This window comes from Lathamus discolor, chromosome 16 (assembly GCF_037157495.1).
Source record: "Lathamus discolor isolate bLatDis1 chromosome 16, bLatDis1.hap1, whole genome shotgun sequence".
NCBI classification, from domain to species: domain Eukaryota; kingdom Metazoa; phylum Chordata; class Aves; order Psittaciformes; family Psittacidae; genus Lathamus; species Lathamus discolor.
Window position 1 is genome coordinate 8,132,574 of NC_088899.1, and position 27,413 is coordinate 8,159,986.

Below are 27,413 nucleotides of genomic sequence, written 5' to 3' on the forward strand. Positions count from 1 at the left end.
CTAAACCCACACAACAGGCCGGTGATTCTTAATTGCTTCTCTCACAACTTTCATCCCCAGCCATGTCATTTAACCGTTTTGTATCTTCAGTTCCTGAAGCTCTTAGGGCCACATGAGCAACAGCCTACATCATCATACAGTCTATGAATAACCCCTACACACCTTATATAACATTCACACAGATTTTTCTGGAGCTGCCTCTGAAATAATAAGATTAGCATGCATGTTTTATCCTTTGAGTTCTCTTCCACTGCAAGAACAGAGTGGTTGGGCTGAATTCAATTGTCAGTTTTGCTTGATGTGGATGACAGAAGTCTACCCTTTTTTCATTCTATCCTTTCATCACTCTATTTTGCTCAGTTTCAGTACAATTTCCCAAATAAATATTTACTTCTTAAGTACAGGATGTAACCATTACTGAATTGACTAATTTTATTACCTATTACAATTAAATTAACGACTACTCAAATTTCTACACATGCCTTATCCCTTTCCTGTGTCACAAGTAAGCTTTGTCTGACTACACATAGATTCTCAAAGGATGGCGGTACAAGTCCCCCAACTCCAAGTATTTTTTTCTTTCTGAATGCGGTATTTGTTTGCTGGATTCTGGAATCCACAGCAGCACTGAAGCTCTCCTTCAACTGCAGCAATGAAATGAAGTAAGGCTCTTTGAAAGAATCAGTATTTCCAATGTTTGGTAGCAGCTTCACCAGGACATACACCTGTGCCCTGCTTCCAAAACTGCCATGTCAAGGGTGGAAGAATATTCCACAGGAATCTGACATGTAGCTAGTTGAGCAAATCCTTGTATCTGGAGGTATTTCTTGCAGGCGAACTTCACTGCAGGTTGGAGGTGTCTGACATCATGGAAACTTTAGTAGCTAGGCTGAATTCTCAATGTGGATTCTGAATTCTCAGCATCTCCAGGGTACCAGTTGTTTTTCTGTTAGTTGCTCAGTAAGACAATGATCCCCTTGAGGAAAGTTCTTTTAAATGGCTAAATATTAGGTGTTAGGCTTTTGCATGATGTTGATTAAGCAGTTTGAGCAACTGAAGTGCTACTTTAAAGATTACTAACTTAGAGAAAAACCTACAGGCATGCAGTTGGTTGTGTGCATGTGTGCGTGTATTTATACATACGTGTTCACGTTGTAGAATCTGATTTTCAAGGTTATTATATCAACACCTTTTGTTGCTATTATAGCTGCAGAATAGGCTCCATACAGGAAAACTGAATTCCATTTATTTGCTTCTACATATCTGTACACTTACTCTTTCAGTTCTACCTCAGCTCTGAATGACCTATACTCGGTACAAGGTATGAGATTTTCAAAAGTATGTTAATACCTTATTTTATATTCTCCCCTGCTCCTAGCAATGTTTGTTGTGATTCAAGCTATGCAAAGCCAGCTATGTTTGTTCCATGCCACATTCCATCATGCCCAAGTAGGGCAGCCTCTTTGCCAGGAGCACCAAAGGACTTTTAAAAGCCAAGCTATGGCTTGCCAAGTTTAAAGGTGCAGCAAAAAATGTGAACTAGTGACACACACTTGAATATGAAGGAAAAAGAGAACAAGATTTTATACAATCCCCAGCACATGGGAAAGAGCTCAAATACAATTCTGATTGTAGGAAAAAGCACCAAACCCCCCTGTTCTGGCTTTCTCAACAGAGTTTGTATAAATAGAAGGAAAAAAAAAAAAAAAAGGAAAAGAGTGCTTGGTTGGGTAAGTGTACAAACAGGCCCGGACCAACCTTAATACACGTTTCAAGGTTGAAATTACTCCCAGCGCAGAAGATCTGTTATTTTGTTGAACAAGTATACATATAGATTACAGAATTACATACTTGTATAGCTCTGTAAGACTGTATCACACCTAAACTATGATACAAGCCTGCAGAGGTGAGACAAAGTTTCACAGATCTGACACATATGCCCAAGACCGAAGACCGGTTGTGTCAGAAACATTCCAGGACTTCCACTCGCTGAAGTGCTACCCTGCTCTTAAACAACTTTGGCAGATGAGGGAAGAAAAATGGCATTTTTGGTTTCCAAGATTCCTAAGCCTGTATTTCACAAATATTTTAAAGCCTCCATAGCCTTTATTTTTACCTGCTGATGGCAGTCACAGACATGTAACAGTGAAAGTGGAGCCTGAAAGCTAGGAAGCAACTTTTGATGCGTACGCAACCATTGGCTCTGCTTAACCAGATGCCCTATTAATCAGGAGTTGGTAAAAACATAAAGCAATGCGTGGCATAATTGTTCCCCATTTGGGAAAGTTTCACAGTAATACTGAAGCAGACATTTTTCATCCTAACAACCAACTTCTTTGTGTTCCACAAAAGCCTTGAACCAATAATTTTTCACAGCCTCACTACCAGTGTGCTATAGTGGTGCTGTAACACACAGGATTTGAATGGCAAAGCAGCCTGCAAAAACAGGTTTTCCAGAGGCATAACAGGTATGACAGATCCCAGATAGTTTTGCCATTATGTTTGAAACAGCTGAAGAAACACACCAGCGAGTGAAATTGTCTGAAGATTCATCTGACTTGGTAAAGAGTTGGTAGCAACTGATTGAGAAGAAGGTCTAAGAAATTTTGCAGCTGAGGACTATGGAGCAACCTGCATACATGTGAGGTTTTCTTCAGATCTAAAACAAGCTCCAGGAGAAAAACGACTCTTTTTTAATTCAGCTGACCTAGTCCTAGGATATGTGGAAGCCTCACATTTGAGAAGTTCGATTATTTAGTGGAATTGTGTGAATCTTTTTCGGGTATTTTAATTTGCTTTGGCTACCCTAGCTACTTCAAACTGGACTAACAAAGGAACCATGCAGATTCGGATTTGTCAGTTACGTATATTAGGTCTTCAGCTATTAGCAGATATTTTCAGCTAATTTTTTAGTTACAAACTGTATTTTTGCAATATGCAGAAACAGATAAACTCATATGTTGAGTAAGTCCACTCATTTATGGTAATTTGCACATTCTTCCACTGAATACTGCAATTTAGTACAATTTGTGTATCTATGCGTGCACACACACACACAGAAGATAAAAATTAAAAATAAATTTAAAAATAACGATAATGCATATAGAGCAGCTTCTAGCACAGGACTATGTGAAGACATCAGAATTAAGCACGCTGTTGTACACGGTTATGTGACTTCTGACAGTGCTCTAATGCAGAAAACCGATTTGTCCAGTGAGATTTTAAAAACAGAACTAAAAAGCTTCACCTGCCCCATGTGGAACAGCTCCCCGCTCTGCAAACAGCCGCTTCCAGTCTTCCGAATGCCTCTTCATACTAGTGGTGTAACTGTGTACCAAATTTTTCATTGGAGAATTGGAAATCAGAATCAGAAATGGAACTACTGCAATGCTGTACATCTACAAAAGAATAGGTGTGGTGAAAGCATTAGTCTGCGCTTATGTGATTCTAATCAACATGTACAAACACATTTAGCTGGTCCGGTTTCCTTACCCAAGTTCCATGGGTTTGAAGATGTGGCAGGGTACAGACCTATGGAGAGAAATCCCCTTTAGCTCTGGTAAAACAGAGGGCGCATAAAAAATAGAATGCGAGCGACTCGGAGGGAAGGGCAAGTTCTGGATGGGAGCGTTTTCGGGGGGTGGGGAGGGTTTAGGTGCTGTGATCGTCCCGCAGCTAAAGGCACGTCAGAAACACGGAAGAAAAGCAGCAGGTGTTTTGGTGATACGGCACGTCCGGCGGGAAAAGGCGCGCATTGGTTTATTGTGACACAGTTACTCACTGTAACCAGGTTATAACACCGCAGCGGGGGAGTGCTGCTGCGAAGCGATCCCGCCGCGGTAACGTCGGTCGGGCCCGGCTCATTTGCGGCCCCGGCTGTAAACCAGGAGCGGCCTTCGTATGCGTGCTTCCTTCGTTTTTTACGTGACTTTCTGCAGCCCCTTCCCGAGCCGTGGAAGTGGGGAAAGGCAGACGCGGGGACCGGCCCTGCGGGCGCCCACAGCCGCGCTGGAGAGAAGCGCTGCGAGCCGCAGGAGCCGCCGCTCTGAGGCGAGGGCGGCGGCCGGGAGGCCCCCGCCCCGCGCTCGCGCTCTGGCGCCGTCTCCGGCCTCCTTTGTCCCCGGCCGCGCGGAGCCCCCTTCCCGCGGCCTCAGCGCGGGCCGCGGCGGGAAGGAGCGCGCGCGCCCCCGGCGCTGCCGGGCAGGGCGGTGCCCGCCCGGGAGCGCGCGCCGCTCCGCGGGGCCTCCCGCGCCCGCCGTCGACGCCGGGGAGGGGCGGGGCCGGGGGCGGGGCCGGGGGCGGGGCGAGGAGCCGAGCCGGGGTTTCCCGGGCGGGTTGGAGGGGGCTCAGCCGCGCCCAGGCCGCTCCCGATGGCCGCGGGGAGCTGAGGGGCACCCGGCGCGCGAGGAGGAGTCGAGACCCAGCGGCGCCCCCTCCCCACGCCACCGGCGCTGCCGCCGCCGCCTCCTCCCGGGACCGGTCGGGCCGAGCGCGGGCGGCTCCCGTCCTCCTCCGCCCCCCCCCTTCCTTCTCCTCCTCCGCCCCCACCCTTCCCCGCCCCAGTCCGGCGGGACGCGGGCAGGAGCCGCGGGCGACGGAGGCACCGGCCCGGTTCATGAGCTGCGGCCGGCAGGGCAGGTAACCGCCTGAGGGGGCAGGAGGCGGCGGGTGGGGCGCGGGGACCCCTACCACAGCCTCGGCGCCCTCCCGCTGCCGCCCGGCTCGGCAGCCCCCGGCCCCACCCTGAGGCCATCTTCCCTCCGGCGGCGGCTCTGGCTCTTTCTTCTGTCTCTCCCCTCCCCCGCTCTTCCTGCCCGCCGCCGCCGCGCTCCCCCTTCCCCTCCGTCCTCCCCCTTCCCCTCACGTCCTCCCCTTCCGCCGCTCCCTCCGCTCTCGCGCCGCCTGGGCACGGGGGTGCCCCACCCCCGCCTTTCCCGTTCCTCGGCGGTGCCCTCTTCTTCCTCCTCCTCTTCCTCGCCCACCCGTTCCTCACGGCCTCCGCAGCAGAGAAGGGCGGGCTTCATGGTTTGTCCGATTCTTGGTATGGTGGGGTTGGGAATAGCCCCCCTCCCCCGTGCTTCGCCACCTCCTCGGTGCTCCGGCTTCCCCTAAAAAAGAAGTGTGTTTGTAACTGGAGGAGGAGGGGAAAAAGGTGGGGGTGGGACTGGCTTTTCTCTTGGAGGCTTTAAAGCGAAAAGGGAGGAGACCTTGGGTCCTGCCGGGTTCCATTTTTAATTATAACCGTTCTGTAGTGGTCTCTGTTAGAGGGTCTGGGGTGTTTCTTGGCGCGCGTTGAGACGCAAAAGGCGAGTTTCCCAAGAGATCCAGCCGGCGGAGGGAATAATTTGGAGAGATTCGAGAGCGAGCTATGGTGGTGTCTGCTGTAATGGTGGAGAACTGATTAAGAGGAGACGGGGGTGAGATAAACGGGGTAAGACTGCTTCCAGCAGCCCTGTCCCGGTGAGGGGCTTCTCAGGTCGGGCTCCTGCTGTGTGTGCTGTCGGCGGGAAGGGTGCAGGAGGTTTTGTTCTCCTTAAAATCCCAACCGAGGATGGATTTAAACCTCGCAGTTGTTGTTCTCCCATGTATCACGGTACTGCATATTTCTGTGTGCCCGTAGCAGCGATAACGAAGATCATGGAGGGTGCTTGCTACAATAGAAAAATGGAGCTTTCTTCTCGGAAACGTTATTAAAAATATTATTTCGACTCCCAGGTCGTTACTGAAAGGCTGTTTTTATTCTCTTTTTCCATACAGGGCATATTTAAGGTGTAGGATTTATAATTCTACAGCTTTGCAGGAAATGAAGAGGTATAAAGTCTTATATGTAAATATGACAGACAATCTTGTCCAGAAGAAAATTGGAATAATATGGAGGTCATTGTAAGGCATCAGTTATCATTCCTGGAGATGAACTGAAATTTTAACCGATGTGATATTTCATTATTCTCCAACAAAGTCATGGTTTAGGCTTGTTGCTTTAAATAAGGCATCCTTTCTAGGGTGCCGACTGCCACGTTATTATGTATTGTCTCCACAGCAGAAAATAGGAGGAAAGGCTGTAAATGTAAGACTTCAGTGATTATTGAAATAGCTTTTGGGGACAGTTGGCTTAACTTCAAAGGTGATTTAAGACTGAAAAATTAGACATTTTCCTGCTGTAAAATATCCGCACCTAATCGTGAAAGATTTATCCCCTGTTCTAAGCTGATCTGCTTAATGCAAGGATGTGAATCAAGACAAAATGCTGTCGGTGTGGATGAGGAATACATGTGAGAAAACGAAGACTATACATTTTGTTTTAAATTTCTTCTAAATGTCATATATCGGGGTTTAGTTTTTCCTTTGTGGGCTTTAGGAGAGGAGAAGGGGTGATAATAGTGTAGTTGTTTTGATGGCTGTAGATTAGCCAGGGTGTGTGTTTGATTTTCTTTTTCACTGTGAATGAATGGATCTTTCTGTGCCTGGGCCCAATAGCTGCAACAAGATGGCGTTTGCAGCAAGGCAGCTCTCTTTCAACTCCTCCTCACCACCGCTTTGCCAAGCTAGTTCTTATTTCGTAATTGTATTTTACATTTACTTTCTCGTTCTCTTTACTTTCTTATTTTTTTGAGGGGGGAGGGAAGGAGGAGTGTTTGGAAGACTGCTGCAAGAAATATGTGGTTTTTTTGTTGGTTTTTTTTTTTTTTTAATCAATCAATTTTTGTGAGCTTCTCCAGATAGGAACTAGGTGGGAGGAGTAAATAGTTTTATTGAAATGTTCATATAGGCTCTTACTGGATAAAGGGGTGACATGATTTTCTCTTTTACCTTGCAGTGCCTGCTTGATACTGTCAAAATGTTCTTGGCTTTTATTAAGCCTCTTGCTGAAAAACTATTTTAAACCTAGAGCACAGGCATACAAAAACTCTGCTGGGGCTGTGTAGTGTTGCTGGTTCTCTATAGCCAGGTAATCCTCAGAGCCCCTGCAGACAGCTATCTTTCTGTAGTACAGATGTCTCCCATCTGCTTCAGAATGTTAATAATCTGTGGAGGCTTTTAAAACTGCTTTTACCTGGAATTACTGTCATAGTCCAGGCAACTGTTCTTTTAACGGGAAAGAATGAGAGAGGTTTTGGGGATATCAAACCAGTTCTGTGCCTGTGAAGTACTGTGTTTTAAAATCACGTTACAAATGTCTAAAACCTTTTATGTGTTTTTTAGGATCTCGAGAAAAATGGACTTTCGCTTTGTAACTTTTATGACATTTCACTATTACTCCAAACTTCTTAACTTTGGTAGCCTAAATAGAATAGCTTGTATAATAATTGATGTACTAGGCTCGGGATTAAAATAATACATTTGCCAGCCAGAAAAATAAGAAATGCTTGTTATGTCTCCTGTATTAGGATGACCTCCAAACCTTTGGTAATATCAACCTTTTTAGTACTTTTTATCTGTGACTTAATGTATAATCAACTGATTGTTTATAGTAATGGCCCAGCTCTAGTTCATACTGAAGGAAGTGGGGTACCAGAACAGCTTATTTGCTTGTGTTGGGTTTTGGTTTTAAGTATTTTTAATTTTTTAATTTTTTAATTTTTTTAGAAGCTGAAATTAGCTGAATGCATTTTACTTCTCTTATGTCAAGAACAATTTTTTAATTGAGAATACTTGTCCAATAAACTATTAGTTCCACTTGATGGTACTTTTAGTGAGCTGCTTAATTTGAAACTAGTTGCATGGGTTTTTTGGTAATAATGCTTTGGCCTGTCAGCACAGGATCAGAACGGAGCACGGTGAAGAGGGGTTCATTATTCAGTAAGATAAATAGGAGCTGCAAGGACTAAACAAGGATAAATGCAAAGTCAGTGCATAGCAAGCATCCTACCATGAAATCTTCAGCAACATGTAAAGGTAGAATTCTACAGTAAATATTAGCAGAACGTCCATATCTCATGCATATCTGAAAATGTTGTATTTGGACTTAATGAGACTTCTTTTCATGTAAGTAACCAGTAAAGTTTTGTATTATTAGGAAGTATGTAGAATTCTGTGTAGCACTATTCTTAATGTAATTCAAGAACAAACACTTTACAGCTGTTAAAAATTTTAAACCTAGAACAATTAAGCTAGTAGACTTAGAATAAGAAAGTTCTTCAATTAAATGAATTACTTTCAGGTTCCTTTTGAAATTATAGGGGAAATATCTGTTTGGTCTTTGTTGGGCTGCTTGGACTTCGTAGGTCTTAAGCAAGACCTTCCTGGCTACAGTGTGTAATAACTTCCTGGTGCTTCAGGGGCTTGGATTTGGTCATGAGGAAACCAACTATAACTGTTTCTTCTCAAATAGTTACTTAGTTAGGTTTTTTCAATCAGTGTGAAACCAAGCCAATTCATGTGAAACTCGTGTGGCTTTTGCAGGTTCTTAGGGTGCCTAATGCTGTGCCTAGGAATGTGAAGGAAGTATTAAATTCAGCTGGTTTTGTAGTTATTGCAATAAGAAATTGGGATGGCTTGCCTTCTGTGAAACCAGCAGTAGATTTGTCTTCTGTATGTCAAGCTCATGTCACTGAATTGGATTAAATTCTTACTGTCCATGGATTTTGGCTCTCAGCATTAGTGGATTGGTAATTGATATCCTCAATTTTAATATCCAGTTTTAGCCATATGGCATACCGTATTGTTTCAAGAATGGCATTTAGTGCTGATTTGTTACTAGCAAGTTGAAATGACAAATCATGCATTTAAGTGGCTAAATTATGCTTAGGTGAGATGTCTTTGGAGGCTTTGATGCCTAGTTCATGCCGGTATTGGGAGTATTTTTGTTTTACTGTTTATTCGGGGGGGGGGGCGGGGGGGGAATCTGTAACCTTGAAAGCAACTAGCTTGTTTTAATGAAATGTTTAAGCACGTGACTGAAGATAAAGTGGAATTCTTGAGAGGGGCTCTTCATTGCTCCAAATGCAGACTCAAAATGAAAAGAATACATATTCTATTCAAAATGTGGTGGGTTGGGTTTTTTTCTTTTTTCTCTCTTTTTTCCTTCTGCCCACTGATAACGTTGGAATTAGTATTAGCCATGGTCATGATAAAAAGCAAAAACATGCCAAGCTCCTTACTTTCTATTTGTTTAACATAGTATCTCAATTTATTATTTCTTCACAGGCTGTCTAGTATACTGGGGATTTTCTATGCATGGATTTGTTTTTTACCAAACAGAAATGTAGGCAGAATCCATAGATACTTGAGCCAATTGGTAGTTCAGCAGAATGTTAAGAGGTTTTTAAAAGCTTTGAGCTGGCTATGGACACTATCTTTACTTTAGATGCCAAAATAATCAATGTAAATTACTGTGGAAGGCTTCCTAGTACAGGAATATGGACACTTCAAAATAGGTTTTGAAGCAGCATACTGCATTTTTATTAAAGCACTACTAGAAGACTTCTCAGGAGAAAGAAAGGAGATGGTTAGCCTTTGAATAAAAATACACATTTAAAAGTGGTTTTGGGAACATAAATATCAGATGTTCTTGGCCTGTTTGTTTTTGTTTGCTTGGGGTTTTTTTTATTTTAATTTTTTTTAATTTTTTTTTTTTTACTTTTTAGTTGGTGACCTAAACAATGTTCTTTTCAGTTAATATTTTAAAACTATATCAATTTGTATTAAATCCTAGTGTCCATTGCACTTATTAGAGTGATATAAAATGCGTTGGTTTTTTTTTAATATAATGAAATATTTCTGCTTGTCTGGAAGACTGTACTTGGAACCTTGAGTGTACTAGTTATGTATTTGCATTGCCCAGTATCTTCAGACATCCAAGAGTCTTTCTTGAACCTAGCTACAGCAATGACGTGACAATACTCAAGCATGCCATCTGGAAACAGCTAAGATAGCGTGATGCTTGCTATATATATCTTTCACTTGGTGTTACTGGGGATGCTGTAATTAGATGTCTGCATGGTGGTTTGTGTAAGGAAAAAAAAAATAAAATTTGGGGGCACTCATGGGAGTGTAATTTGTGGGGAGTCTTGAAAATCCTGGACAGAATTTAAAGTTAGGATTTCCACCAGTAGTCTGAACACTCAGTTGTTTGGTTATCAAAATTTTAAAGTGGTAGAAAATAAGGATCTCGTCCAAAATGTTATATTTTGACCTGGGTATTGATATTCTAGTTCACCGGGGATATCGGGGGATGATGAGACACAGAAACAAGTGTTTGAGAAAGCAGTTATGAAGACAATACTTCAGTTACTTCATTAAAATACCTATTTTTGTTTATCAGATTGATTGTCAAATCTGTGCAATTTTGAAAGGTTTTATGTGTAGAGAAGAAATACTTTCTATATGTTATAAGGATTAATTGACTCGTAGCTAAATATTTTCTGTGTTCCTACAGTGATTTGAGGGAGGTTTGCCTAAAATGTCTTTCCAGTTACGTTTATCATGTTTTTCTCAGATGAGAATATTTTTGATGTCGTCTTGAGAACTTCAGTAATGCCTGCCAGTGCTTCCAAAAAAGATTTTATCTGCAATTAGATTGATTAGATTATTTTTGTAGCTTTACGTAATGCAGTCCTATATTAAAACCTATGTAAAGATTTTTATGACTATTTTCAGCTCTGTCTTTCTACCCCCCTGCCCCCCAAAGCAAAGAGGGCCACTTCAAAAAAAAAAAGCCACTAAACCCAAAATACTTCTCTGGAAACTCCTGCATGCTGTCTATCACAGTAGTTGTGAATATTTTACCAGTTCAGGTACCAGTGATGATTTTGCTCATCTTTATTACAAAATCCAACTGTATTGACTATGGGGGCACTAAATAAGAAATTTTACAAGGCTTTCTGTATGACTTTCAGTAAGACAAGCACCTATAAAGTTGTCGTCACTGACAGGAAGTCCATGCCTTACTGCTTGTTCTTTCTTCTACTACAGTAGGCTCAATGGCACAGCTTGGGGCCAGTTGTTTTCTTTCTTTATAAGAAAGAAAGAGTTTCTGCTTAACTGCTGCAGGTGAGCTGTTAATTCTATACATCTTTATTTTCTTATTGCTTTTCTGGCCTTCTTGCCTATCTTGGGCTAGATTTAGGGAACCATTTTAAAAGCCTGTTCAGTAACATGTGCTTTGTGTTCATCCTGACATTTTAGGATTTATTGAAGTCTGAAAATAGAGGTTATCTAAAATTATTTGCAAACACATAAATTGAGAAGCTGAAGGGGTTTTGTTTTGGGGTCTTCTTATGAAATGTTGAAACAAATTTCCGGCGCTGCTCTGACCAAAGAATTTCTAATTATGCACTACAAAATTGCAGCTTGACTTCCATGGAAACTGAAATGTATGTGCCTGGTATTAATGGTGTGTGCACTTTGTAGTCAGCCCAACTGTTTGGACTTTTGTACTGTCTGAGGGATTCACCAAAACAGTTGAGGGACAGGAGATGGGTCAAAGCTCCAAGGCTAAAAGCATACAGAAGATGGTATGAACATGCCTTTTTGTTGGTGCGGAGATCTTAGAAGTTATCTTCAACAGTGAAATTTGTGAGGCCAGGCAGGATTGTTCATGGCATAAACAGCGTTGACCAGAAGGCCCCAAACTTATTTCTTATTTTAATATGTGTGTAGTACTAACATTTTCCAAGATCTCTGTGGTGAAAGCTAGTGCATTAAGTCTGTTTTTTGCCATATGTGTAGAGTCCTGTTCCGTTTAGGTTTATTAGTAGGTTTATTATTGTTGAGCTGATATATATTGGTTAACAGCAAGTGGTTCAATGTGTCGAACATCACAATGCTGGATCTTAAAATAAATAGGAAAAAAAAAAAGAAACTTGTGTTTCAGTGTCTAAAATACCCTAAGTTATAATGGCATAATACAAAACTTAGTATATGGGTTTTTTTCCAATAAATGAAATAACAGTGCTCAACAAAGCAGGCCTGTACATGCTTCAGGATGCTGAGAAGAAATCCATTTGTAGTCCTCTTGGCCTTTTCTCATTTAGTTCCCCGAACTCTTTTCTTCAGATTACCACATCTTCCTCCAAATGCATTTGCTAGGGTTTTTTTCTGTTCGTCTAGAAAAACAAAGTAGATGTGATAGTCTCCTGAAACCTTTGGTACTGGAAATAGGATTACGCTGTACTAATTAAAGAGTTCTTTGTTGGAACGTATAGTTGATATTCCTGTTGCAAAATCTTTGTGAAGTGGTAAAATGCTGAAGGTACACTGCTGTCTTATTTAACAAAGGTGTGGTCTGTACAAAGATCAGGAATGGCTTGCTTGATGCTTATGGCAATTTAATTGTGCTTCAGGTTACTACATCCTGGATTTCGCTACAAGTTGTCAGATACTATCTGGCTAGTGCCTGAAAACTTAACTGTTAAAGTTAACATGCAGTACTTTGGTTAAAAGACTGTCTAATACTTAAAGAAAAATAAATAATTCTGGACAGGAGCAATTAAAATTTTAAAATATTCAAAATCTTGACAAAGTCGTGTGTCTTTAATAGATGCTTGAGAAGTTGGGAAAGTTTTTTGTTGGGGTTTTTTTTTTTTCATGTATGAAAAGTCAAATATCATAGAAACTTTAGGCATTGAAGTCAAATTGATTACTTTAGCTTACTTCATTTATTCTTGTGCCTGTAGATGATGCATGAAGTTTCAACATTTCGGGGAATATGTTGTTCTGGAAAAAGCTTCGTTGCTGATAAATAGGGAAGCAGAACTGTGTTTGTGGCTTTAATATCTAGGCAAACTAGTCCACAGGTGTAAGTATTTAGGTATCTGATTATTCAAAGTCTCTCATTAAGCTTGAATTTGATGTACTTATAAATTCAGGGTATTCAAGTTTAGTTTTGCAATTATTTTGAAATTAGAAAACTGTATCCTAATCAAATGGAGTGAAGCATCTTGAAGAAAAGCGGGGAAAATCTTAAAACCACTATAAACTTTGAAAACTTGAAGATGGAATGAAGTTCTTTGAGACGTTTTGGAAATCTTGGGTATGTCCTTAGACATGAGAAGATGCCCAGTCATCTTCATGTTTGCTTCTAGCCTGACTCCTCTCTCTTCCCTTTAACTAGTTTGAAAAGATGGAACTCATACTAAATCAGGCATTGGGAAATCCACTGTTTGCTACTACGGGGATCAAATATAAAGCATTTGGACAGATTTCCTTGGGGTAAGATGGATGTTAAGCTGTTTCACCTAGCTAATTAATTTGGTTTTGATTTCTCAGTCTAATTTATCCTGTAGTCATGTTTTTGTTCCTTATCCTCGCTGTTGTGAACTAAATTCAAAAGGGCTCACTCTGTGGAAGCTGGTTATTGCTGCTTTCCATCAGGAAAGGTGACACAGGTATCTTGTAAGCAGCTGCCTTTCCAATTCATGTCTTTGTGTGTTAAGGATATCAAGATGGACAAATAGTTTATTGCCATGTGCTGTGCTGCAAAACTGTGATAGTTCAGCTTCTAGTTAATGAGCAGCTCTGCTCTTACAGAACATGAAGGAACTTAGAAAAGCAAGCTGAGGTGGAAGCTGGAGTTGGAAACAACCATGTTTTTCCCAAGTCACAAACCTTAATATTCTGAATAAGGTGGAAGTGACCAGTCTTTAAAGCTCTCTCCCTTTCTGTTTTCAAAGGGAGTGAGTTGATATATTGTGTGCTACAGCTAGTATGTTTTCTGTCTTCTGATGTTTCAGATTTTCTCTTTCTTAATTCCCACCCTGGCTCCTATCCCTGGTAGTACTTGTGTTCTTTTATTCATATTTTCCTCTTTGTTTCGATCATCTAACCACATGCTTGCTATCTAGAGGAATACAACCGCTACTTAAAGACTAATGCCAGACATTTTAAGAGAATTAATGCAGTACTATAATAAAAAAGAACATCCAAGGGTGAAAGCAAGTGTTTGCTTTCTTGTTGTGATGCTGTCCCTGGGCTGTACTTTTTGTATTGGCATTAAGCATTGTAGCTTTGTCTGCTCCTAAACACTACTTCTGAGTCTAATGTCTTCAAGGTCTCCTATGTTACTCTGCTTTTCAGTCTGGCAACCTTGCTTTGCTTGTTCCTGTTCTTCTGTATCTTATTTTGTATCAAAGGTACACATCAATATAGAGCAATTGCTGGGAGAAATTAATGAGCTACTGGAGGTGTATAAATCATTGCTATCAAAAATAATGGAACTGCTTGCACATTGATTAAAGATGGGTTACATTGATTGCAGTGCTAGAGAACGAAGTATTGTTCAGTCTGTTAGGAGTAAAAAGAGAAGCTATGCCATATTTTAATCTGAGTATTCTTTTTTTCTGCTATATGCATGTAATACATTTCGTTGATTTTTAAGGTGTCCACTGAAATACTTTTTATTGTCAGACTGCTGCTGGAAAGCAGTTATTTCATGGTGTAGCTTTATTTATTTTTATCTGTGAATCTTCGTTAATCTCTTACTGAAGATCAGCATGCTGTTTGGACACTAAAATTCTTATTTCAATGAAACTATTAGCTGAAGCTTGGCTAAGATCTTCAGCATTGTTGTAAAGAATTAGTATTTTTCTTGTAGATGATCTCCTAGGCTGTTTTGTTGTAGTCTGTGTAGCAGAGGCACAAGGTGGTTTGTTGTTCAAATGTCTTAACTACTGCATTTTTGTTGGGGCAGGATGTGATAGTAGCTATAGTCAGGAGGTACTTATCAATTGAGTCTTGTCCAGCCTGTCCCTAAGATGGGATACCTTTGCTTCTGTTGGACTCGTGATCTGCATGGTAAAGCACAATTCAGATTTTGTAGACTATAAATTATCTTGCTGCTCTGGAAACATAATGTGGTTTTCATCAGTGTTTTGAGGGCCTTAGTGCAGTGAGACATGTCAGCATCTGAAAGTTTTCACTTGAAGTCTGCCTACATGCATGGATGGAGGGGGATGCTTTTTCAGAACCAAAATTGTCCAGAAAAGACCACATTATATATGTGATAAGTTGTATCAGTAACTGCCTCCTTTGGCTCTAGTAAAGTATGTTGGCTTGCTTGGCTACTTCTTCGAATTTTAATTACTTGACTTTTAAGGATGCAAAAAGTATTGCTAAATGTAGCATTCTGAAAGCTCTTTTTTTTTTTTTTTTTTTTTTAAAGGGTGTAAGTAGGAAGCAGCCGATTCTCCTTTGACTCAGTTGACTCTTTACTGGCTGGCATATGTAGCATGAAATGGATGATTCAGCTTCTGTTGATAAAATAGTTGAGCTGAAATTTGTGGAAATGCAAAATACAATAATAGCAATTTCTGTTAAATTTCTGTGCTTATGCATGTACACAGTCTTACTGATATCTACTAGTATTTTTCATATCTAATTTTGCTATTTTTGATTGTTTTTTTGTATTGTAAATAAGTGATCATGTAGACCATTTCCTCCTCTAATGCACTAAATATTGTGGTGAATATTTTAATGTGCCTACCGATGTCACTGTAATGGTAATATCTGAAGCAGTACATTATTTTTAACAGGGCTGAAAAAATCATGCCAATACAGATGTGTTGGCAAGCAGGGCTGAGAGAAATATCATTCAGGCTTTTGGAAAATACTTGTTCTTCTCTTTACGCTTTAATCCCCCGATAGTGGCAATTGATCCATTTGATGGATTTTATTGTAATCTCTGGAATTGTGGTAGCAGGAGGTGGTGTGATCACCTACCTCTGTGCCAGGTTTTGCATACAGCTATTCATTTGCTTGTGAAAGCATGATCCAGCCAAGCTTTGTTCTCCTCAGCATCTACTGTGAAATATTTGGGGAGAGCTTGAGCAGAACATCATCGTGTGATAGAGAAACACATCAGTCTTTGGGAGGACTTCTTGAATATATTAAAATCACAGAAAATGTCCTAAAGACCTACTGGAAAACTGGTATATCTGAAAGTGACTTCTAAATAAACAGTCTTTTGGCAACTTCATGAGAATTGGCAAGAATTATTTTTCATAATGGGATTGCCTGTCCTTAAATTGTGGATAACAAACTTGTTTTGTTACCTGAGCAAGTGTGTTTCTAATGCAGACTTTTACTATAAAAAAAAGAGAGAAAAAATAAAAAAGGCAAGTACACACATATTTAGGTGTGTAATGCGTCTTCATTTGCTGTTTTATGATTCTGTCACTGATTGTCACACTGGGATGGTGTGCAAACTGCTTCTACAACAGCATGCTTCCACTTTTAGCTTCTAGGAGACAATGTACTGTGTGTAGCTTGCATTCTCAACTGCCCTAAACCTGCTACCCAGAGATTCAGCTGATTTAGATGAGAGATTACACATTTTCTGATAAGATAATGAACTGGTACTGTGGCACCACTGCTTTAGGTCCCCTAGAGAAGAAATAATAAATTTCTTGTTTCTGGGTTGTTTTTAGATTATTTTGCCATTATTTTGTTCAACCTCTCTGCAGACACCTTGCTGATAAAGCTTCACACCAGGCAGCCTTCCCATATCTGACTGATTTGTGCTATAGTTTTATCCTTGGGTTTTAGTTTTCTTTTTTTTCCCCTCTTTTTGCTTTCTTAACACTTCTAAACCCAGACTATGAATCCATTCTCACTATTATCAGCTTTCTAGATAGCTCCTGCTGTGTGTTGCTTTTTTTCCTCTTAAGTAAATGCCTTGAGTGTTCTTGTCGCTAAAAGGCTTATGCAAAAAATTATATTTCCTAGACAGGGTAACTAAAACCTTTTTGATTTGTTTCTTGCAGTTAAAGTGCAAAGTAGCTTTGTTTTCTTTTAGTCTGTAAGACGTAGCATTTTGTTTCTTCAGCTCATGAATAGTTAGTTGTGTGTTACAGAGAAGTTGTTTTCATACAGGAATATTTGGTTACATAGTCTTACCTTTGTAGCTGTTCCTCTGTTCATGGAAATAATACTTAATAGTGAAAAATATGGTGTCAGTGACATTATTGAAGTAGGACTGCGATACCCCTGTTGTATGTGTGCTCTGTTCAGTTAAACAGAGATTCTGGAGAGTTTACAAATCAAGTGAAAATGCCAGTAAAAACTGGAGAGCATGATAAAAGAGTTGAAGGAAGCAATGAAAGGTGATAGTTGAAATGAGAAACAACTGTTCAGTTACTGTAAGGCTCTGCATATAGAAGCATCTAGTAATAAAACGCTTAGTCATTTCTGTGCTCGTTAATTGTGATATATGCTCCTTCAGTGCTGCCTGGGCTTTGGTTTTTGGTCTGAAGGGAGATATCTAGTAGTATGTGTCAACAAAACTGCTTGGTTTTGGGTAAGGGGATACTTTAGTAAGTGACAATGTTCAGCAATTTCTTTTTCTGATAACTGTAGCTAGAAACTTATGCGCAAGTAGGTTCTAAATTTTCCTGGCTTACTGGTTTGAAAACTTGCACTAAATATTACTAAATTTTGTTCTCAAAATAAGTTAGCTTGCTATGCCTGCCACTTATCAGGAAGTGTCAGAATGATCTTAAATGTGGATTTCTTTAAGAACAAGGCAGAAAACATGTAGGTAAAAAATGTTTTTACTTTTGTCCCTAAGGTAGCAACAGTTAATATTCTTTAACTACTGCAGAGATGTCCCAAGACCCCTCTCTTTAAAATACTGTTATTTTGAACATTTGGCTTCAGGCATCTGTTAAACTTGTAATAATCAGTTTTTATTTTGTACATAAATTCGCTGTTGCTCCTAGAATTATTTTTAAATAATACACATAGCTTGCAAATGCATTTAGAAAGGATTAATGCAGTGACCTGTTATAGTCCAGATTTTTATGCTTAAATATTGCATTAGTATGACTTTTTTAAATGTAGGTTATGGGAAAATGGAAATATGAGTATTTTGGCAACATAGGGATGCTGTCTTCCATGAAAGCAGCTTGAATTTGCTTACTGTTGGTGGGAGAGGGAAAGGGTCCACTTTACTCTAGAGCTGTTTATTACAAGCGTTTGTCCCTACCATCATCTTAAAGCATTGTTGTCTGTATATTAGTATTCTATTTAGAGAAAGTGGCAAACTGTCCAAAAGGGTTTTTTTAAATAACTTATTATTTTTTTTATGACAAACTGAACATGAGCCTGCAGTGTGTGCTTGCAGCGCAGAAAACCAACCGTATCTTGGGCCGCATAAAAAGGTCGAGGGAGGTGATCCTGCCCCTCTACTCTGCTCTTGTGAGACCTCACCTGCAGTGTTGTGTGCAGTTCTGGTGTCCTCAACATAAAAGGGGCATGGAACTGTTGGAACAAGTCCAGAGGAGGCCATGAGGATGCTCAGGGGCTGGAGCACCTCCTGTATGAAGACAGGCTGAGGAAGTTGGGGCTGTTCAGCCTGGAGAAGAGAAGGCTGCATGGAGACCTCATAGCAGCCTTCCAGTACCTGAAGGGGGCCTATAGGGATGCTGGGGAGGGACTCTTCGTCAGGGACTGTAGTGACAGGACAAGGGGTAACGGGTTCAAACTGAAACAGGGGAAGTTTAGATTGGATCTAAGGAGGAAATTCTTTCCTGTGAGGGTGGTGAGGCACTGGAATGGGTTGCCCAGGGAGGTTGTGAGTGCTCCATCCTTGGCAGTGTTCAAGGCCAGGTTGGATGAAGCCTTGGGTGGGATGGTTTAGTGTGAGGTGTCCCTGCCCATGGCAGGGGGGTTGGAACTAGATGATCTTGAGGTCCTTTCCAACCCTAACTATTCTATGATTCTATGAAACACGAGGAGGGATGAGCCCTCAAGTCTTAGGCATGCCAGCAAAAGCTGATGGTCTATGCATCGATAGCTAGAGTTTGGTGATGTTCAGTAAAAGCTGGGTTGCTTTATTCCACGGCAATAACTTCTGGCATATTGAGGAATGTGCACATAGCAGTTGGCTTTTTTGTGAGTTATTCTGTAATGCTTTTGGAGGAGACAGAAATGCAGTGTTTCTCTGAGACAGCAGTTCCAAGTTGGCACTTTGAATGTGGAACTCTCTTGAATTTGGGCTTTACAAGGTCTTGGAAGGTTTCTGGATATGTTAATATCTGTCTTCTCCCTTGAATTTTCTGAAATATAAGCTTGTGGCTTTTTTTTTGTTTTGGTTTCTTTTTTTCTGAAGCTGAAAATTCTGGCCTCACTGCTTAGGTGAAGGCAGCTTGATGGAAGACCATGTTGACTGACCAGAAGATGTTTCATGCAGTTATGTTACGCTTGGATGAAGAAATGCAGCCGAAACTTTGGAGGGATCCTAGAACTGATCTTTATTCTTTAGCTATCAAGTTTCCTGTGTTTTATGCATCTGTGAGAAACTTTCTTTTTCTAATGCAGTCTTTTAGATGTACCAAGCAGAGTAGAAAAAAGTAATGTAACTGCTAATGTAACTGTTGCATATTGACCATTAACACTTATCAACCTGATACTCGCTTGTTTTGTGTGTACTTCATTCACACTAACGTATGGAAAAAAGGTCTCCTGAGCACAATGACTGCTTCAGACAGAAACTTGGCTATTCTTCAATGCAAGAAGCAGCCAATACCTCCCACAGAAACAGTCCAGCCACACTAGCCTCTGACTGCAGAAGTGTTTGCAGTAAGTTTTTGAAGGAGTTGGACAATGTAGCATTGTCCTTGCTAGGATAATCTGCTTTGCAAACCTGTTAGTAAGGTATTGCTTGTTGTTCAAAGCTTATGTGCTTGGAAATTGTAGACTCAGCAGGTGATTCCCAGAAAGAAAACATCAAATAGAAGAGAAGGGGTTGTATCCATTTACTTGAGCATATTTAGATTTGTGAATTTTTAATTACTATTTTATCCTTCCATTGGCTGTCCTTCAAAGCTGCTCTTGCAGGAGGTGACAGCAAAGACTAGGCTTTCCGGAATACAGATCTGTACTAAATAAGAAAAGTCTGAACTGGAATTAGTGCTTGGAGGAGCACAGACAGCTGCTTATGAAGACTGGCCAAACCTTGTCCTGAGGTCTGAGCCAAACCTTTGGTGGGCAGGTGTCTTGTCTGATGGGCCATCCCTGGCCTCATATCAGGTAATGTATGAATTGATGACGTGTTTTAAGAAGCTAGAATGCTTTTGCTGCAGTTCAAATATTGGCCTTGGCATCTAGTCAATGTATATGTAAAGCAGTCTTAAGAAGGTGTGCTGGTGGAATTAATATCCAGGATATTTAGGGTTTCAGTCTGTCATTGAATCCATAGGACAAGAAGAAAAACATGTTTATAGAGTTAATGGCTTTGGAGATGGCTACAGTGAATGTATCTAGGAAGTTGCTTAATTTTGGAGAGTTGTTCAGGTTTGCAATGGTGTTACGGTAAAATACTTCTAAATTCTTTCCCTACTTTTCTAAGTCCCTTCCTTTCTTCTTTCCTTCCTGCTTTCTTCAACCTCATGAAACTCTCCAGAAGAAGCTTCATGTGAAGGCTTGTTTTCTGATGGACTTTGGAGTTAAGTTTTTAGGCTGGGTTGTTACCTTAGTGTAACTACTTCAAGGAAAGTTGAAGGAAATCTTGATGGAAAAAGGAATATTAGGCTGTCAGCAGTTAGTGCTGTAGTAGGGAAGCTTTACCCAGAAGTGATGATGCTTTGCTTGGAGCAGAAAACTGGGAATGTGGGGACACTGAGTACACCAGCTATGTGTAGGGCTGGCCAACCTCCAGGTGCTTTGGTATAATGGTTTAACCACTTGAACCAAGCTTAGAGTATTCTATGGTACTTTTTGTTCTCTCCAGTTTTAGAAACCCCAGTTGCTGATGTTGAGAAGCTCAAGGTCTCAGCTAAGCAGGGCTGTAAGGGCTGATTAAGACAGTGTATAAAGCTTGTTACAAGAACTCTTTGCTGAACCAGTATTGTGGTGTGGTGGATGACTTGGCCTGTAATTTTTATGTTGCTTTTACCCGGCTACATTTTAGCTAAAAATAGAAGCTTGTGACAATGCAGATTTAAACCCCCCCCCCCCTTCAGTTGCTTGTCTACTTTTGTTCTTAAAAAGAGTTCCATCTTTAATTGAAAATACCTCAGTTGCTAGGATTGTGTTCTGCAGGCTTTGCAGGTTGCTTTCAGCAAACCCAACTGGAAACTTAACCTGATTTTAAAAGCAAAACTAAGTTTTGTGGAACAGTTTGCTGTTACGCTTCCTTACTCTTCTTGCAGGCTGGTTAAAGCAGCTTTTTTGCTTTATTTTGGTGTTGGGTTTTTTTTTTTTTTTTTCAGAAGGCATATGAAATCTGCAACACCTCTCCTGCATTAATGAGGCTACAGCACAGGGTAGGGATGGTGTGTGTTGTGGCCTTTGCTATGGTGTATTCTGTGTGCTGTTAGTGTTTCAGCATGATTTTACTTGTTTACGTTTCACAGAATACTGTCAGAATTTCATCAGTTTTCATCTCTCTGCAGTGTGGGCAGATTTTTCCTGTCAAGACTTCTGAAAGTCGAATAGAGTTGATCTTTCTTCAGAGCTTCAAATGGTCACGTCATGTGCTTGTATCTTTGGGGGGTTAGAGTTTGGCCTCTAAGTGTGAGTTACTGGTTTATGTCTAAAAGCGTGGATTTTTTCTGTCAGTAGCCAACAAAACTGCTTACACTGTGATGATTCCATAATCGCAGTATTAAACTTTTTATTCTAAAAATAAGCTTGGATGAGGATGATCCATATCCTAAGTAGTTTAACCTCCGCACCAGATGCTGGAGTGGTTTTGTAGATTTTCCAGCTAATAGTGCACTCTAAAATCAGAAAGATGCATTATCTGTAATCATTTCAGTTTAAAGTACATGAGATTGTGGACTGGCTTTCTGATTTAAGATCATTTCGCTTCAGTACATTCTTGCTTTGTGCTTAGAATAATCCTCTACTGTCCCGATGCACTGGCTTTGGAGATGTACACTCAGTGTCCATTGACATCACCCACAGCCCTTGACTTGCTGTGTGGTACAAGCAAATTGCAGGTGGTTTAAATGTATAAGCGGTTGTCAATGTTTTGTATCTTGGGGTGAACTATAATTATGACTTTGTGCTGCCAGAGGAAAGAAATTGCTCCAGAATTTCTTACAAGAAACAATTCCAGCTTGCTAAAAAGCCAATTTGTGTGTTAAATCATTACAGTCTGCCAGACTGCAAGTGTGTGAGGTTTTTAATATGTTAATACTTTACTTGTTAACATCTTCAGTGATTAGGAGTCATAACGCTTCTAGAAGAGTGTTGTGCTCTGGCTTGAGCTCCTTAGTAGGAGGTTTATGTAACTTCTTTTGATAAAATAGGTACCTTGGTATGTCACTGTGCTTAGAAAGCTAGCATACCGCAGGAACAGTATTGAGCAGAAATAATTTCAATGCTTTGAAAATGCAGACTGGGGAGAGGGGGCACCTTGTAGTCCAGTGAAAACTAGTCTTGTATGAGCAAGACAGTGTTTTGCTACAGTCCTAAGCTCTCTAATAGTGTGGACTTCTGTATCAGCTAGGGGAGGAGACTGAATGATCTGGGGATTGCAAGAGTGTCCTTGGAAAAGAATGTTGAGTGATATGAGTGAGTCTTTTGGTCCTGTTGATAATAAAACAATGCCCATTTCCTTCATGACTACAAGCTGGCTGTTTGTTAGCCAACAAAAAATAGTCTGTGCTTTGATAACATTTTAATTTCTGCTAGACTTGTTAAGAAATTGATGTTATTTCTTGACAATTGTACAAATTCTGGGTTTTTTTCCTTTTTTCTTTTTTTCCCTTTTTTTCCCTCCAGAATTTACATGTTTGACAGCAGAAGTTGGCTTTCTACTGTAGTGAGAGAAAATGTAAGTAAAGAAATAAGGTAATTTCTTTTTTCTAGTGCTTGAGAAACTCATACTATTTTTTTAAGTAGCTAACTTAATTTTTTTAGCTGTTAATATGTGCAAGCCTGAAGTACCTATTTTCTGCTTTAGCATGTGTATTCTTGTATCAACAGGAAGAATTTTAAAATGGGCAGAAAACTTGCTAAATAATAGATACTGGTGCCTGCCTTCATTCAGAAATGGAACTGGCAAAGCAGAGGGAGACCATAGATGAAACTGTTTCATCTCAGTGGCTCAGGGAATTGCAATAAATACAATTATTACTATAGTCATTCTCTCATGAATGAAAAATTACTTATCTGCCATGTTTGACAAAAGAAGGCCAAATTTCTTTTGAGCAAAGTGGCTCTTGTCAGAATGTTCTTTTCAATGTGTCAGTAGTATTTAAACAGAACCTAAAAGCTTCAAAGTTCATATTCTTTGCAGTCATAATTACTACTAATATTTTTGGAACAGTGAAACCTTCATTATCTTCCAGGCTATAACTTCAAATGTTTCTGCTTCTTGTGAAGCCTCTCAGTCTATTAGGAACATCACTAGTTAGCCATATGTTGTTTAGGAAGTACTTGCTCAGTTATATTTGTTGCTTCCCATTGCTAGATGTTTACCTGTTTTTCAAAAAGCAAACAGCAAGTGAGCCCCTGTCTCTTTCTCTAAACCTGTCTTCTGAGGTGCTCTCCAATTAGTTACTTTGGTCGACCCTAGATACCTCCAGTTCTATTTTTTGGAGGAACAGAAACTGAACACAGTGTTCCTAGTGTAGACAAACCATAGCTTTTCCTCAATAGCATTATAGTATTTTTAGTGGGTTTTTTTTCTGTCCTATTTTGTATTTAACCTTTTGTTTTAACCAGTGCTGGGTATTAAGCCAATGTTTTTGAGCTATATTCAGCGCATATTCTAAAGGGTTGTTTTGTGGGTTTTTTTTTATTTTTATTTTTCCTTCAAATAAAGCTGTGTTTAACAGAAGTTTGTGTCATTCTTTACATTTCTGTCGTGTTCCTGCATATATTTTCTATGATTTTTAACTTCTAAAATTCTCTACTTTTTTTGTGGTCACCCTATCTGGAGATGTGTGTTCTTCAGGACCAGAAGGCACCCCTGAATTTTTTTTTGTCTTCTCTTGTGGGCCATGTAAATAAGAGAGAACACCTCAAATTTGTTCCACAAGCAATTCTGATCTTACTGTATTTTCTATTGAATAAAAGTCAAATAGGACTCATATACTTCCAATTAAATAACAAAACCCCCTCAGCTTTTCAAAGTCAATATGTTGTCAAAACATTGGAACTAACAGTGGATTGTGTATAATTCCTTTGTCATTGTGAAAACGTACAAGCTGCTGTGCATGTTGCTAATAGGATTTATGATATCTAATAGATTAACACAGTTTCATTTAATCAGATGACCTGCTATGAGACTGTCTGGTAGGCATAACACGAACTCATTAGGAAGGCTGTAAAGTTTCGGCTCTGTTCTTGCAAATGGTGTGCTTTGCTTTCTCTCTGGCTGTTTTGTACAGCCATACTGGGTACGGGGCCATGTATATTAGCAGGGAAGATGTTGAGGGAACAAGTATCAGTCAACCTGTTTGTTTGGGAGAAGGGCGATTTGGCTAACCCTCTTAGGAAATGGATAATACTCTAACAGTATATGTTTAAAACCTCTGTTACCAGACTGCATCAGCAATGGCTTGGTGGGATTAATTTATTTTTTGGTAGTAGTGATGTATGCGAGAAATATCTTGTAGGAAAGAAAGTTTGGCCATCAAGGGGTAGAAGTTCTAAATACTTAATGATAGCTGTGACTTCCAGTCTGTGTTCTCTTCTTTTAATCTGTAGAGATTATTTATAGGATGGGCTATTCGGGAGATTTATTTATTTTTTTTGTAATAATGGAAATGACATGAGAAGATTAAATAACAGTGTTTAGTGAACATGGCCTCATTGCTGTTACCAGGCAGTTGTAGAGAGGAATCATGTTTAACACAAGAATATGTATTTAGATGAGTTGTATTCAACTCTTTCCACTTCTCTTACAATGTAGACAAGCATAATGTGATCTACATCTAAATGTGATAGTATTAATGATACCTTGGTTTCAGTAACTGGACTTAATTGGATAAAGAGCTTGAGCTCTGGAAAGGACATTAGAGTTGTAACAATGAAATGAGTGACTTCTTCTTTAGCCTTTGAGTTATAACTGTGTCCGGCATAGTGAGCTTTACCTTTAAAGTGAATTATTATACTGGGACCTTACCTCTATCTCCATTTGCAGGAAGCCTGTGGGAGTTACTTAGATTTCATATGGCTTTCTATTCAGTGCAAAGATTGTTCAATATAACTGAGTGTCTGGACATAGAAACTTTTGTCTTACATAGGAATATAGGTCATGTAGCTTAGAGAAAAACAGACCAAGAAGTTGTTAATTTGAGATGAGTAACCTGATAAATCCTTTTGAAATGGCCTAATTGTGAAGTTTGATCTTATATTGAAAGGTGAACTCAGTACTTCACTTTCCCTATGTGAGAAACAGAGGAACAAAGGGACTCTCCTATGGGTAACTTTTAAGAGGATGTTAGAGACTTGAGTCATGTGGTGTAGTGAAGAACAGTGAACTACCTTGCGAGTATGCATCTTCTTGTCTAGTAAGAGCAGAATTATCTACAAGGTATACTTGTCAACAAGATTAGGAGGATTTAGGCTTAGAGCAGAGACACTTAAGCACTTCAGCCTCTGGAAAGGTCTTGTATGGGTTCAGCAAAGTAAATGTGTTATTCTTGAGAAGCCTGCCTTCAAGAACACAGTAACATACTGAAAAGAAAGTGAGGTAAGCCTGAGTTTGGCTGCTACCTATTTCTTCACAGCTGTGGTGATAGTTTGGATAAAAGGAGTGTGGAACTTGAATAGTGACTTTTTTTGCATGAGGTTTGTTTGATTTAGAAATTTAGTAATGTCTTTCAAAACTCCAGAAATAGAAGTATCATTGCTATCAAGCCTACAGTTTCTTCTAGAAATGTTCTTTTTAAATGGGGTTAAATGCCCTTAAACATGCCAAGAAACAAAAAATGTATTATTTCATGATACTCAAATACACTAGTTTTCAGTGAGCACAGATCATATATTGAAGAGTCAGTCTCTGCTTGTTATTTCTAAGAATAAATCTGTATAAAAATTTCTCATGTATTGAGAGAATAGATAAAAAAATTTGTTTTCCCGTACATTTTCCTGACCTTACCTGTTGTTCTTGCCCTTTTAGTTTCTTGTTTGTTTTTGTTTTGTAATTCTAGACACTAGTAAACTCTGCTGATTTACAGTAATCAGTACACAAGAGGATGGAACCCTTTATTTCCCTATGGATTTCATATTTCTGACATAAATTTAATTGCTTAAGACTTAGTGTAAAAGAAATAGAGGAATAGCCAAGTTGGTTACCCCATAAATTTTAGTCTGCTTCAGAGAACTCCTATATTTTAACGCCCAAGGCTTCATTAGGATTTTTGTTTCCTGAGTGCTAGTGAGTTCCGTCATGTCGGCAGGAATTGGATCTTCCTGTTGATGTTGAAACAACAAAGACTACAAAGGGAATGTGGAAATGTAGCTTAAACAATTACCGTGTCAGAAATGCAGTTTGGAGTTGTTTAGAGTGCATAGGGGCTAACTTGTAACTCTAAAAGTACCTAACTTCCATATGTGCACCTATGTGGATCTATGGTGTTGCAGATGGGGAAGACATCAAGGGGTGTATGCATTCAGCTACTAATTGTCATGCAGTGAATATTGAAATGCGAGTCCAGCCTAGCAAATAACTGAAGGTCAAGATCCATACATGCTGCTTGTGGCAATGGTAGTTAAGTTCCTGAAACTCCTCACTGCCTGTGATAATGGAGATGGTATCTTGCATGTAGGTGTAAAGGTTTCTGTACTGCTGATAAACCATTTTGAAGTTACTTATTAAAAGGAAGCTTTCCTTAAAGCATTATGCAGTGACTGTCTTGATGTGGAATTCACAAATAGAGCATTTTAGGAGCTTTTTTTTTGCACACTAGGTCATTTGCAATAGTACCCTTCAGTGCATGCTATTTTAAGCAATAAGGCCCAAGCATGAAATAAGCTTGTATGATTTATTTTGAACTTGGTGTGTGCAAATAATCTAGAATGAAACTACAGGGTTTGGTTTCTGTGAAGTGGACTTAATATAACTTTTTCCCCTAGGATTAGTGTTCATCTCCTTAGGCCTCTCTTGTTCCATACAAAGAATTATTGTTTCATTTAAATGCAAGAGAATTCTGTTGCATAGCACATAAATTCTGGCAGAAATAAATTGGCACTATTTTAAGCAGTATTAGAGGAGAACATGTCTGCTTTGACATTAGATTATTCATCCTATTATATTTTTAAATAAAGCTGCATGCAAATCTTCAGTGTAGTTACCTGTATCTCTTTGCAGATGGAATTCTAGTGTCCTAAGTCTTGATCCTAATCCTGTCACTGAGTTGCTGTGACCTTGAACAGAATGCTTAAGTTTTTGATCATGATTTCTTTCTCTGAAATAGGAATGATACCATCTCTGAATTCTTTGTACTGCTTGGAGAGACTGGTATTTGCTTAGTGGTAAATGGGCTTATATATTAACTTGAAGAATGGCAGAAGCAGAA

General features: G+C 39.8%; 1 protein-coding gene across 4 annotated transcripts in view; it reads left to right on the forward strand.

Moving 5' to 3' along the window:
• The first annotated feature begins 4,313 nt into the window (after positions 1-4,313).
• Positions 4,314-27,413, forward strand: part of GNB1 (G protein subunit beta 1) — a 41,480-nt gene continuing 18,380 nt past the window's right edge. For 3 of the 4 annotated variants that reach the window (XM_065696409.1, XM_065696411.1, XM_065696410.1), the window contains exon 1: positions 4,314-4,638. The gene's annotated coding sequence lies outside the window, so the exon portion shown is untranslated. The remainder of the gene's footprint in view (positions 4,639-27,413) is intronic. The other variant, XM_065696408.1, reaches the window with a different exon arrangement.